Below are 13,288 nucleotides of genomic sequence, written 5' to 3' on the forward strand. Positions count from 1 at the left end.
CTAGCTCCACCCCTCTCTCTCTATCCGTCTCTCTCAGCCTTATTTGCCTCTAACAAATGGATGTACACCGACCGATCTCCCAGTATACATATAGCTAGCTAGGTTGTTTGTAACTCGTTTTCCCAAGCACCGATCGATCTACCTCCGATAGACAATAGTTGATCTACCGATCTAGTTAGGTCTGCTTACCAAACACATGGTTCCCCTTATCATCCATGCATGCCTCCCGACACATCTATCATGCAAACACACACACACACACACACACAGAAACACATCCCCACTCTTCTTGATATTGCAGTTGTACCCTCAGTTTGTCTTGTAGGCCTCTTCCACCATCTTCGAGAAGCAACTCCACCACCCCTCCGACTCTCTCTCTCTCTCTGTCTCTCTCTCTTTGTCCCAACCTATATCCTGTCCTTCAATTATGTATGGATGTCGACCAATCTCCCTCAGGACATAGCTAGGTCTCTCCTTCTCAATACATATACGAGTCGATCTACCTCTCTAGTTAGGTCTCTGGTTCCCCCTCCCCCCTCCCCCCACACACCAATACATTGAGCGCTCTAGTCATGTCTCCCTACCACACACAAACTTTCCCTCTGCCCTCCGATGTTCTGGTACGTCAGTCACCCTATATATTTGGCGTGCACACACACAATTTTGATGGCTCTCTTCATCGATCTCGCGCACCCACACACTTGATCCTTTCTTTGACTCTCTTGATATCCATGACCTCTCCCTCTTTTCTCGCGGATCGCCACCTCTATATATGATATAGATAGGCCTCTATTTCACACACATTGCATGTGCCACATTTTTGTTTGAGATATCATCGACACATATTCCTACAAATACATTCACGAAATCACCCCCCATAACAAAAAACATTCATGAAGACACACACCATCTCTCTAGGTTTGTATCTAGACGTGGTTTGGTTTGAGTGATCCATGACAGATGTGAGAGTTATTATTAATTAATGGTTAACTTAAGGTGGCTACTTTAATACACATTTGGGTGGATTGGTTGTGGGCACCTGGAGAATCCAGTGTTGTCCTAGGGGATCCCGGAGTACCCGTGTGATCATCCTGTTTTCCACCGACGCTCAAAGGGATCATAAGATTATTCCTGCTAGAAACTTCCATGTGCAGCCACAAGCCATTACGGGCTCTGGCATAGTTAAGTATGTTGTGACCTCTTTCAGTGGTAGGCTAGCAGATGTAGGGGAAAGTAGGATGTTACTGTCTACCCAGAGTAAAGAGTTAATGCTTCAGAAAGACTATGTCACGATCATCCGATTATGGATGTGGTCGAGTCTTGTGGGGAAAAGTGCGCAAACCTCTGCAGAGTGTATAAACTAATCATGGTTAGCCGTGTCCCGGTTATGGACATCTTGAGTACCTGGTACTTGAATTATTGGTTTGATCTCATCACTTTTGTAACATCCCAACTTTTCAATTTGGAATGTTATACATTAGATCATCATGCATATCATATTTTATTTTGCATTTTGGTTGATCCTAGAAATTCTACGCAACTCAATGACCCACGGAGAGAGTTGGGGATTTCGTTATTTTCATATTTGAGTTCTCTCAAATTTTGAGAATAGGATCATTTGATTTTATTTATTTTATCATCAATTATTTCTATTACAAAAATATGAGAGAGGGGATAAAATGACTTTCCCAAAATAAAGAAATATTGAGGATTTAATAAAAAAATCAAATAAGATTTTATTTCGGAGTTTTTCGGTGTTTTATTTGAATTTAGGAAAAATGTGCATTTTTCAAAATTGCATTTAGGGCCCAAATAAATGTTCACCTCGTGCGGCTTGATTTTAGAAGCCCGTGAAAATTTATTTCGGAATTTTTGGAGTCCGTTTAGTATTTCTTTTTATTTTTCTTCCGAGCGGAATAATTAAAAAAACGAACCGACTTCGGGCCGTACCTGAGTGGGACACCGCCCGGGGGCAGCCTTTAAATAGCGCCGCCCCGAGCTGCCCCAGCCCATCAGCCCCGCCTCGATCTGCGCGCGCCGCCCGAGCCACCGCCGCCGATGATCCCACCGCCCGAGGTTCGTGGCGCCTCGCACGGAAAAAAAGAATTTCGGCGTTCGTCGTTTTTCTTTTTCTCGGATTAAATCCATGATTTTTCTGATCGTGATTCCTGATCCGATTTTCGTTTTAGTTTAACTTTTCGCTCGTTTATCGGAATCAGGCGATTCAAGCGCCTAGAGTTTCGTCTCGAAACCCTCTATTCGTTTAACCAACTTAAACAAGATTTTGCTACTGTAAAATTTGCCCTAGATCCAGATTAGTAGAACGAAGTTGTTTTCTTTCGCCGTTTGATTTTCGTTGTTTCGTTCGATTTGATTCTTTTTGCCAACCGGAGTTCTTAAGTTGAACCTTCTGGTTAGATCTCTTATTTGAGTTTTACCTATGCATTAGATGAGTACTTATTGTATGCTTGTTTGTTTGTCTGCGATAGAATACCCGGAGTGCGCCGCCTGTTACTTCGAATCATTAGGTTTCGCAGATCATCAGCAAGAGAAGTAACACTTTGATCATACCTTTTCTACTACCCAGTTTTATTGCATTAGATCAATCCTCACACATTGCATGATTAGGATCTAATTAAATTGTGGGATGGTAAGTAGATGAGGTAGTACCTATTACCTGTTTATTATCAAACTTTTGGGAGTTACTTCTACGTTTGCTTATTATGCCATGCTATGCTAGTAGACGTGGATTGGGTGAGTAAAATCCATGACAGATGTGAGATTGTTAATTAATGGTTTATCTAAGGTGGCAACTTAAACACACATCTGGGTGGATTGAGGCACCTGGGTATTCCAGGACTTGCCTGTTTTCATTTGGACCGCCACCCAGGCTCAAAGGGATCATGAGACTATTCATACTAGAAACTTCTGTGTGCAGCCACAAGCTATTATGGGCTCTAGCATAGTTGACTAGGTCGTGCGAACTCTTACAGTGGTAGACTAGCAGATGTAGGGGATGTAGGTGGTACGGTCTACCCAACGTAAGGTGCTAGCGCTTCTGAAAGACTATGTCTCGGTCATCCGTCTTCTGAAACACCATGTAGTGCGAGAAACCAAACGGAGGCAATCGAGTCTTGTGGGGAAAAGTGCACAAATCTCTGCAGAGTGTAATAAACTAATCATGGTTAGCCGTGTCCCCGGTTATGGACATCTTGAGTATCTAGTACTTGGATTTTCACGTGAATCTCAACATGTTACTCTAAATTAATATTGTTGGGTTTTAACGTTGATGCTTAATTGGGATTGAGAATGATGTCAACCATTCTCAATGTTTAACAACCACCATGTTAGTTAAATAAATTTATTCCTTTGAAGTAGGGAAAAATTGGCTTTACGCAAAACTGTAACCATAGAGCTTCCACCAGCCAAATATGCATATAGTATAGCTGTTTCATTCCATTATTCTCTATGTGTTACCTTGCCAGCATATTCCATGTACTGACCAGTTTTCGGGCTGCAACGTTAATGTTGCAGACTTTTTAGATGATGATTAAGGAGTTTTTAGGTCGTGGTCCTATACTCAGTGATGACGTTGGAGTTGATGGACTCACTTATTTTCCAAGCCTTCCGCTGTTATAGTTATTAGATGGCCTTAAGCCATATTTATTGTAATAAGTTCTCTTTTGAGACACTCGATGTAATAAGTGTGTGATTGCTACTCTGCTATAAATCCTCCGAGTACTGTGTGGTGTCAGCATTACTGATCCAGGGATGACACCTGAGCACAGAGATCAGACTGTTTGAGGTCTGGTCGCTACAGAGATGGTATCAGAGCCCACGCTGACTGTAGGACACGGCCACTAAGCTAAAGACCTAGATCACTATTCATTCTATTATTTCAGACATCTCATCTTTTCTACTCTTTAGGATGGCGGATGCAAGGAACAAGTTCACGCAACCGGATGACGATACACCCTTTGGACGTCACTTGAAGGAAGTCACTAGATACCTGAACATAGGAGTACCAAGCTTCACCGGAACCTCCAATGCCACTTTACCTAAAGAAGAGCATTGGATGATTCAAGTTCAAGTTCCAGGAAGGACGTTCATGCCAGTCACTGAGCCCATAGAGTTTTCTTTTGATGCACCAACTTGGAGTCTAGGAAAGAGCATGGCAGCTCACATCGCCATGGGACGCATTGGAGAAGTCTACCGCAATGATCTCAAGGATACTATCTACCAGATTTGTGGGCACCGAGATGAGCATTGGGAGATGATCGGCACCAGAAAGGATAGATCCATTGCAGCTTTTATCCAGGAGTTAAATCAGCACATTCGACGACAGCAGAACCAGATGTGTGCCGACATGATAGACCTGAAGAAGGCAAGGACAAGAATCAAGGAACTGGAGGAAGAACTCAAGGCTACACATGAAGATTATGAAGAAGAAATTGAAGTATTAGTGGACAAGAATGCCGACCTAACAATGAAGATCGGGATATTTATGGGAGGCCCTACACCAATAGATGAAGACGAAGAACCTAAGGAGATTCGCCCGGAAGACTACATCATCATCGACGGCACCGAGTCGGAAGCAGATAGTAGCGATGATGACTATGTTGATGAAGCTGGAGCAGATATCATGGAGTCAACAACTGTAGAATACTTCTAGTAGACCACCTCATCAGTAGTAGTAGTCCACCATGTAAATATAGTAGTCTGAGCACTTTTGCGATAGATAGATCGATTGTATGCCCTTGTTTGATTGATTGAAGTGAATTGTTTGCTTTTGCCTCATGTGCATATGGGTAGTGTTTTCTCTTTAGACCCCCTCTATTCTTATATCTCATCTTTTCTAAACCCTCAGATGCCTCCGAGACGTGACCCCGGATTTACCTTTCCACCGGAGCTCACCCAGTTGATCCAGCAGTAGAACACATTGATGCAGTTGCTAGTCCAGAATCAGAATCAGGGGAACAACAACAACAACCCACCACCACCACCACCACCACCTGTTGACCACTTAGCCCGTTTTCTTAGGTTGAATCCGTCGGTATTTTCCAGTAGCACCGAGCCGATAGTAGCAGATGATTGGCTCCGCAAGACAGCTAGGGAGTTGACCTCAGCAGGATGTACGGATGCGGAGAAGGTGAAGTTTGCCGCACATCAGCTAGAAGGACCCGCAACATCATGGTGGGAGAATTTCACAGCCACTTTCCCAGTTGACACTGTCACATGGGACCAGTTTTAACAGGCTTTTCGTACTGCACACATTTCAGCAGGAGCTATGGCCATGAAGAAGCGTGAGTTTCGCAACTTGCGCCAAGGAGGAAGGACAGTGATAGAGGCAAAGGTGTCTCGATGTTACGATGAGATGGTGGGTATCGTTTTCTGTGGGAGTCGACCTTGACAATCCGACTACGAACGTGCGAGACGTCACGCCTTAGCAATCGCTAAACCAACTTCCGAGGGTTATTGACCACGCCGGAGCACGATCAACCTGACCACGAGGGTCTGTTTCCTGCAAGCAAACGAAGAACAAGCAAGAAATTGAGATTGCAATCTGGATATTGCGAATATAAGATGAAAGCTTTATTGATCAAGGTGGGGTTCTGTGACGTCTTGGTCTGGTCGTTGGACACAAACGAAGTACGAGAAGTTGCAGCTATGGCGAACTTTTAATCTAAACAAAACCCAAAGTCTAAACGACGCCCTAAGGGCTGTATATATGGAGGAAGAGGGGGGAATTTCGTGGCCCTTGAGGGTGGGGTCCGAAACCAACCCTAACTCTTGTTTCCCCACACATACGGACTCTAAAAATAGCCTATACTTAAGTATTTCGGAATTACATGGGCTTGGCCCATTAATAAGGTGACGCAGCACCTAGAATAGCCTATGGACGAATATTATGAAGTGGCATCTTGTATATTTCGTTCAAGGCTTCATGCACTCCTTATGGCGGCTTCAAAGTCCTGAAATCATCACTTGTAACTCCATTCTTGATCCCCTTGCGCATGCCATCAACTCCATGCGTGTTCTTGCGCCAATGTTCATCCTTCTCCAAGCTAGGCCCTTCATTTGTAAGCAAAACAAATGTATCCAATTTAGGCAGCATTATAATCTCATGAACATTAGAATCATTACCAAGAAATGAAAGTACCTGGTAATTTAATTGGCGTGCGCGAGCTCTAGTAATTGGTCCAGTATATGTAACAGTAGGGGCTGTGGGTGTAACAATGGTATTGATGTCCTCATCATCCTCCCCTTCTTGAAATGAAGTCGTCCTGGACGGAAGCTCATCTTCCTCACCCAAATAAGGCTTCAAATCTGCAATGTTAAAAGTGGGACTAACCCCAAAATCTACAGGTAGCTCAAGTTTATATGCATTATCATTTATTTTCTCTAACACCTTAAAAGGACCATCAGCACATGGCATTAGCTTTGATTTGCGCAAATTAGGAAATCTATCTTTACGCAAATGTAACCAAACAAGATCTCCAGGTGCAAACACAACATGTTTTCTACCCTTATCTCTAGCAAGTTTATATTTAGCATTCATACGCTCAATGTTTTCCTTAGTTAACTCATGCATTTTTAAAATCAATTCAGAACGTTCTTTAGCATCAAAATTAACCTTCTCCGAAGATGGTAGAGGCAACAAATCAATAGGTGCACGAGGTAGGAAACCATACACAATTTCAAAAGGGCACATCTTAGTAGTAGAATGCAATGAACGATTATAAGCAAATTCAATATGAGGCAAGCATTCTTCCCGCATTTTCTTATTATTGTTCAAAACAGCCCTAAGCAGAGTAGACAATGTTCTATTGACTACTTCAGTTTGTCCATCAGTTTGGGGGTGACAAGTAGTACTAAAAAGCAGTTTAGTCCCCAACTTAGCCCATAAACATCTCCAAAAGTGGCTAAGAAATTTAGTATCACAATCTGAAACAATAGTATTTGGCACACCATGCAAGCGAATAATTTCACGAAAGAACAAATCAGCAACATTAACAGCATCATCGCTTTTATGACATGGTATAAAGTGTGCTATTTTCGAGAATCTATCCATGACAACAAATATGCTATCCCTCCCCTTCTTTGTTCGAGGTAAACCTAAAACAAAGTCCATAGATATATCCTCCCAAGGAACACTAGGTACAGGCAAAGGCATATATAAACCATGAGGATTGAGTCATGACTTAGCTTTTTGACATGTAGTGCAGCGAGCAACAAAACGCTCAACATCCCGTCTCATCTTTGGCCAAAAGAAATGTGTAGCAAGTATATCCTCCGTCTTCTTCATGCCAAAGTGTCCCATTAGTCCTCCTCCATGCGCCTCCTGCAACAACAAAAGACGAAAGGAGCTAGCTGGAATGCATAGCTTGTTAGAACGAAACACAAATCCATCATTAACGACGAACTTGTTCCATGTTCTACCTTCTTTACAATTCTGCAATATATCTTTAAATTCAGCATCATGCACATATTGATCTTTGATGGTCTCCAAACCAAATATTTTAAAGTCAAGTTGTGAAAGCATAGTATAACGACGAGACAATGCATCAGCAATAACATTTTCTTTACCCTTCTTGTGTTTAATGACATAAGGGAAAGTCTCAATGAATTCAACCCATTTAGCATGTCTATGGTTCAGTTTTGCTTGACTTTTAATGTGTTTCAAAGATTCATGTTCAGAATGTATAACAAATTCTTTGGGCCACAAATAATGTTGCCATGTTTCTAAATTCCGAACAAGAGCATATAATTCTTTATCATAAGTAGAATAGTTCAGACTAGGCCCACTCAATTTTTCAGAAAAGTATGCAACATGTTTGCCATCTTGTAATAACACACCTCCTAATCCAATTCCACTAGAATCACATTCAAGCTCAAAAGTCTTATTAAAATTAGGAAGTTGTTGTAAAGGAGCATGTGTCAACTTATCTTTCAATACCGTGAAGGCTTCTTCCTGTGCGGTAGCCCAAACAAAAGGCACATCCTTCTTTGTAAGCTCCTTGAGAGGTGCAGCAATGGTGCTGAAATCTCTCACAAAACGCCTATAGAAACCAGCGAGGCCAAGGAAACTCCTCACTTGTGTGACCGTTTTGGGCTGCGGCCAACTCTCAATAGCTTCAATCTTGGCTTTATCAACTTCAATTCCCTGTGGAGTAACAACATAGCCAAGAAAAGATACTCGGTCGGTGCAAAAGGTGCACTTCCCAAGGTTACCAAACAAACGTGCATCACGTAGAGCGATAAAAACAGCACGTAAATGTTCCAAATGTGCTTCCAAAGATTTACTATAAATCAGTATATCATCAAAATAGACTACCACAAATCGTCCAATGAAAGCACGTAAAACTTCGTTCATTTATCTCATAAAAGTACTAGGCGCATTAGTTAACCCAAAAGGCATGACTAACCACTCATATAAACCAAACTTAGTTTTAAATGCTGTTTTCCATTCATCTCCCAATTTCATATGAATTTGATGGTATCCACTACGCAAATCAACTTTGGAGAATATTGTAGAGCCACTCAATTCATCAAGCATATCATCAAGCCTAGGAATAGGATGACAATAATGAATAGTAATATTATTAATGCCTCTACAATCAACACACATACGCGACGTACCATCCTTTTTAGGCACTAGTATAATAGGAACAACACAAGGACTAAGAGATTCGCGTATATAACCTTTGTCGAGTAGCTCCTGTACTTGATGCATAATCTCCTTCGTCTCCTCTGGATTGGTACGGTATGGTGCACGGTTGGGTAGCGAAGCACCGGGAATTAAGTCAATTTGATGCTCAATCCCTCGAATAGGTGGTAATCCCGGTGGCACGTCTTGTGGAAAGACGTCAGCGAACTCCTGCAAAATGTTAGTGACAGCAGGGGGCAAAGAGGAAGGCACGTCCTCGAATGAAAATAATGCCTCTTTGCACACAAAAGCATAGCAAACAGATTTGCTAAAATCTAGCTCATCAATATCAGATTTGGTGGCAAGTAAACATGCACTTTTCAATTTAAATTCAGAAACAACAGTAGATGGTTTATTATTAGGCTTCATTTGGTGCTCAAATTCTTTTGCCAAAATCTGATTTTCACTCTTATTTGTCTCCTGTTTTTCTTTATTAGCTCTATTAATATCATCTTTCAAAATGGAATCAGGAGTCATAGGAAGCAAAGTAATATTTTTATCGTTATGAACAAGAGTATACTGATTGTTTCTACCATGGTGTACAGAATTTATATCAAATTGCCATGGTCTACCAAGTAATAAGGAACATGCTTGCATAGGTACCACATCACAATCAACATAATCAGCATATGTAGAGATACTAAAATGCACACGAACAATACGTGTTACCTTAACCTTGCCACTGTTGTTGAACCATTGGATGTAGTAAGGATGTGGATGTGGTCTTGTGGTGAGAGATAGCTTCTCCACCATCTCCATGCTAGCCAAGTTGTTGCAACTCCCTCCATCTATGATCACGCGAACAGAACGTTCCTTCACAACTCCCTTTGTATGGAACAAATTATGCCTCTGATTTTGCTCAGCTTGTGTAACCTGCACACTCAAAACACGTTGAGCAACTAAACATTCATACCTGTCAGCATCTTCAGGAGCCATGTATTGCGTCTCATGATCAGAATCGTCTCCACCGTGTTCGTCACGTGTAATAAGAGCCAAAGTCTCCTCATCATAGTCACTAGCGGACTCATACCCACCATCCTCAGTAACAATCATCACACGCTTAGATGCGCATTCTCTTGCATAATGACCTCCACCCTTGCAATGTCAACAAATAATATCATGTGTTTTCCTTGTTGATGCCATGGATGAAGAAGAGCTCTTTGCAGGCCCAGAAGGTGTGCTCTTGGCAGATAGTGGTGATTGTGCCTGCTTTATTGTATCACGGTTGGAGGTGGCAGCCGACGGAGGCGCCGGTGTAGCAGAACGTGTGGAAGTAGATGATGCACATGGTGTCCATGATGAAGGTCGACCTGCAGAAAAGTTAGTCCGCGCCAATGCCTGTCGATCCTGCACTTCACGTTCAGCTTTACAAGCAAGATGGAATAAACGAGTGATATTAGTATACTCCTTATACTCTAGAATCGTCTGAATCTCTCTATTTAATCCACCCATAAAATGTGCAAGCATAGCTTCATTCTCCTCAACAATACCACATCTAATCATGCCAGTTTGTAATTCCTGATAATATTCTTCTACAGATTTTTTCCCCTCTCTTAAGCGCTGCAATTTTTGAAGTAATTCACGTTGATAATATGGTGGAACCCAACGAGTACGCATATCAGTTTTCAAAGCAGCCCAAGTAGCCGGAATAGGATATAATCTACAATGCTCAGACCACCAAACACATGCAAAACTAGTGAATGCACAAACAGCAGCAGGAACACGTCTCTCCTCGGGATATTGTAAACATGTAAATCGTTGTTCAGTTTCTAACTCCCAAGTAAGATATATATCAGGAACATATCTACCCTCAAATGGTGGAATATTCAATTTTAGTTTAGGGAGATGGTCATGATCTCGTACCTGAGGGTGAGCCCTACCATTGCCATTATTTGCATGTGGACGACCTGGTGGTTGCTGTGCTGGTGGTGGCACGTAGTTCTGATTTTGATCAACCTCATCCTCATAATCTCCCACATAATCATCCTCCTCCACATCAGCAGTAGGAGCCACAGAAGTATCAACAGCAGCACCAGCAGTTTGGCCCGGCTGAAGAGGGACACGGCTCGCTCGGTGGAGGGCTGTTTCCCAATGTGGAGGTAGTCGGTGTTGTTGCTGTTGTTGCAGAGGTGCGGCAGGAGCAGCCGGTGGTGGTGGTGGAAAACACGAAAGCAATTCAGCAAATTTGTTATCGAGCTTTGTTTCAAACGTCTTCTCCATGCCATCTATCTTCTCCATGGCCTCTTAAAATCTGTTTAGCACATCTTGCACCTATCCACTCATCATTTGCTAAAACTTATCATGGAGCTCCTTGTTCGTCAAGTTCTCCCAGTCAGTCTCGTTGGCTTGTGATCCTGGCATGGTTAGCAGCAATAGAAACACACAAGAATATGATCCTACAGACTACTAACAAGTGGTGGTGGTGGCGGGTGTCACAAATCCGTCAAGCAAATCTCAAATTCTTACCAGTTCTTACCCAGCAGCAGGCAGTGATCGGCAACCGTTGTAGTCAAAACTCTCAAAAGCTTGGATAGAGCGATTGCCAGGGAGAGTCAAACGCACGACGTAGATGTATGTGGAGCTGGGAAGGCTTATAGTATGGTAGCAAAAAGGGTCAGCAATAATCAATTCAGAGATGCAAAGTTGAATAAACGCTCAACGACGGTACTGTGCTGGTCCTAGGCTAGACCGTGCTAGAGACGCGAGCCTAGAACACTAACAAAATCACGGCGCTGCACGTAAATAAGGGAAAAGCACACTCTGGAACTCTTTTTTTCGCTTTTTTTGCGATCCTTTTTTTTGTGCTCCTCTTTTTTTTTGCGAAAAATCACTATAATGGTGAGTGTCTCAAAACTCTTCCCTTGTCAAACTGATAGGATGGGCACGAATTTTTTTTTCACTTTTTTTTCGGAAATCAGGGCAGCAATGACGAAAAAGTGCGACAAAAAATCACTATGATGGCACGTGACTCAAAAGACTCAGAAAAGCCTAAAAATAGGATAGGGAAAAATATTTTTCCCCGTGAAAATTTTGGCCTAAAAACTGCCCGGGGGTCTCCAGACTTTTTTTTTCGAGACCTACGCAGGCAAGGAAACATGAATCGAAATTTAGATTGATCTCAAGAACAAACCTAATATGAGAAGAACTTGGATTGGTGGTGGATATATGGTTGTGGTATATGGCAGCGATGGTGGTATATGGTAGCGGTGGTGGTATATGGATATAGATTGTTGGTGGTATATGGATACAGATTGGTGGTGGTATATGGATATGGATTCAGAGCGGTGGCGGATAAGCAAAGGTGGTAAATGGGCGATGATGATGGTGCGGCGGTGGCGTGACAACTTTTGACCAGAACTCAAAACTCTAAAAGACTAGACTCCAAGACCAACAACTTGACACGACGATGCAACCGCAAATTCAACAAAGAAATAACCCTAAAAAGATTATGCAAAGGCTCAGATTGGTTCGGATATGATGAACTAACCCTAATTTTTTTGTGGCCTTTTCATGGACTGTAGGTATGAAGAACAGACTCGATCTAATCTACGAAAAACTGTAAAATCTCACCGAGCTACCTGGAAATCTGATACCACTTGATAGAGGCAAAGGTGTCCCGTTGTTTCGATGAGATGGTGGCTATCGTTTTCTGTGGGAGTCGACCTTGACGATCCGACTACGAACGTGCGAGATGTCGTGCCTTAGCAATCGCTAAACCAACTTCCTTGGGTTATTGACCACGCCGGAGCATGAACAACCTGACCACGAGGGTCTGTTTCCTGCAAGCAAACGAAGAACAAGCAAAAAACTGAGATTGCAATCTGGATATTGCGAATATAAGATGAAAGCTTTATTGATCAAGGTGGGGTTCTATGACGTCTTGGTCTGGTCATTGGACACAAACGAAGTACGAGAAGTTGCAGCTATGGCGAACTTTTAATCTAAATAAAACCCAAAGTCTAAACGACGCCCTAAGGGCTGTATATATGGAGGAAGAGGGGGGAATTTCGTGGCCCTTGAGGGTGGGGTCCGAAACCAACCCTAACTCTTGTTTCCCCACACATAGGGACTCTAAAAATAGCCTATACTTAAGTATTTCGAAATTACATGGGCCTGGCCCATTAATAAGGTGACGCAGCACCTAGAATAGCCTATGGACGAATATTATGAAGTGGCATCTTGTATATTTCGTCCAAGGCTTCATGCACTCCTTATGGCGGCTTCAAAGTCCTGAAATCATCACTTGTAACTCCATTCTTGATCCCCTTGCACATGCCATCAACTCCATGCGTGTTCTTGCTCCAATGTTCATCCTTCTCCAAGCTAGGCCCTTCATTTGTAAGCAAAAAAAACGTATCCAATTTAGGCAACATCATAATCTCATGAACATTATAATCATTACCAAGAAACGAAAGTACCTGGTAATTTAATTGGCGTGCGTGACTCTAGTAATTGGTCCAGTATATGTAACAGTAGGGGCTGTGGGTGTAACAATGGTATTGATGTCCTCATCAGACAGTTGACCAGTATGTGGAGGAATTTAGTAAGTTAGCACGTTACGCCCCAGATGACGTCGCTACG

This window comes from Triticum aestivum, chromosome 6A (assembly GCF_018294505.1).
Source record: "Triticum aestivum cultivar Chinese Spring chromosome 6A, IWGSC CS RefSeq v2.1, whole genome shotgun sequence".
NCBI classification, from domain to species: domain Eukaryota; kingdom Viridiplantae; phylum Streptophyta; class Magnoliopsida; order Poales; family Poaceae; genus Triticum; species Triticum aestivum.